The sequence below is a fragment of the Heptranchias perlo genome, chromosome 7 (assembly GCF_035084215.1).
Source record: "Heptranchias perlo isolate sHepPer1 chromosome 7, sHepPer1.hap1, whole genome shotgun sequence".
NCBI classification, from domain to species: domain Eukaryota; kingdom Metazoa; phylum Chordata; class Chondrichthyes; order Hexanchiformes; family Hexanchidae; genus Heptranchias; species Heptranchias perlo.
The window spans coordinates 68,042,819-68,044,828 of NC_090331.1; the positions used below are offsets into that span (position 1 = coordinate 68,042,819).

The window sequence follows — 2,010 nt, forward strand, 5'->3', positions numbered from 1 at the left end:
ATACTATCCTGAGCTGTGAATGCTCAGTCGTTGAGTATATTCAAGGCTGAGATTGATAGATTTTTGGACTTTAAAGGGAACCAAGGGATATGGGGATCAGGCGAGAAAGTGGAGTTGAGGTCGAAGATCAGTCATGATCTTATTGAATGGTGGAGCAGGCTCGAGGGGCCACATGGCCTACTCCTGCTCCTATTTCTTATGTTCTTATCCTCTTTATTTGGAGGAGTCTAGCCCATTACTCCACATATTCCTTGTTCAACTGGCCTGAAGGGGTTCTAACCTCAGCCAGTAGACTCTTCTTTGCACTGTTGAATGGTAGGCATATTCGCTCCTTAAAGGTAGTCCAAATGCAAATACCGGTCAATTCTGTAATTCAAATTAAGATGAGTCCAAAAATATAATGTAGTTGTTGGCTACTTGTACGCATTGATTTTTAAGTACCTTTCTTAGGTCTGTACTTTATACATTTAGTTCTGTTTTATAGTATAGGAGGTATACATTTTTTTTATTCGTTCACGGGATGTGGGCGTCGCTGGCGAGGCCGGCATTTATTGCCCATCCCTAATTGCCCTCGAGAAGGTGGTGGTGAGCCGCCTTCTTGAACCGCTGCAGTCCGTGTGGTGACGGTTCTCCCACAGTGCTGTTAGGAAGGGAGTTCCAGGATTTTGACCCAGCGACAATGAAGGAACGGTGATATATTTCCAAGTCGGCCATTATCAACAAAACACAATGGGCTGATGATATTATAATGTAAAGTATTAATTAGTCTTGGCTGGTAATGAACATTTGATCAGACAAGTTTTCTATGTGTTATGACTTTGATCATCCAGAAAGCAAATGAGAGAAAGATTCATGCACAAAATGCTCAGAGTGTTATTTAATTAGGGGAAACAAATTAGAAGTGTAGCTTAAGCTGTGGGTAGCCAAAATGAACCTCATCAGAAGTGGAAATTTTATTTTGTTGTGTAAAGATAAGTAAACTTTGTGATTTGTAAAAGTGGAAGACTCCAGTTAATGCTACAAGTTATTTTTTCAAACCTCTTGACTTTTCTCACCTGTTTTGAATTGATAAGCCTAAAAGGATAGGAATGTGTGATTTTAAAAAAAAAACAACCGTTAAACCTGCCTTATGTTTTAAGTATATCAATATACAAAAATTGTCAAATCTGGTGTGGTTAGAACTGGCCTGAGAGTAGATTTTCAGGTCATCACATAATATAAATTATTATATGTCATGAACATCTGAGTGCAAGGGACACCTACATAACTTGCCCACGCCGGAGGGGGATGTAGAAAGTCAATTGCGAGTCTCTGCCAAGCTGTTGTTGCAGGTCTCCTGGTTGCCAGCAGAGGCTTGGAGCTTTGTTTGGACTCACATGAGGAAGGCCATGGCACATTGTGTTGTGGCTTCAGCATGCCTGGAATCCTATTCTTTTAAACTGTCACATGGCACGAAAGCATACAATAAAATTCTAATTGTGATGACAGCTGTAAGAATAAATGAGTAATCCAAACCGATGGAGCGTTTTACACCTTCGAAGCATTCTTGACCCTAACCACAAAACCAACTAGATATCTGAGGTTCCTGTATATACTTGTCTTGCTAATCGGAGTTTTGGGGCAGCCCTTGGACGAGAGCTGAACAGCCAGGGAAATAGAATGCATTTCGAAAAACACTGCACATCTGTTTTCCCAACTTGGCTATTTTCACCATTTTTATTTCTTTCGACAGAAGTTCTGCATTTTAACTGTTTAGAATGATAGTCAATTTCCTAACCATTAAATAAACAAAAATAAATTACACATCATGTAAAGTTTGGTGGTTAAATTACCCTATGCAACGTCCGAAGCAAAAAAAAAATTTTTTTTTTTGCTTCGGACGTTGCATAGGGTAATTTAACCACCAAACTTTACATGATGCATAAGGCAACAGTTTAATTCCGGCTGTCTGAACGCACATTGAACATTAAATGTCGGTCACATTTGGAGGGTATTTTTAAAAGCAGTTAC

The 2,010-nt window shown here is 39.5% G+C and overlaps 1 protein-coding gene across 3 annotated transcripts in view; it reads right to left on the reverse strand.

Moving 5' to 3' along the window:
• sf3b1 (splicing factor 3b, subunit 1) overlaps nucleotides 1–2,010 on the reverse strand; it is a 48,850-nt gene that overhangs the window by 46,304 nt on the left and 536 nt on the right. The window lies entirely within an intron of this gene.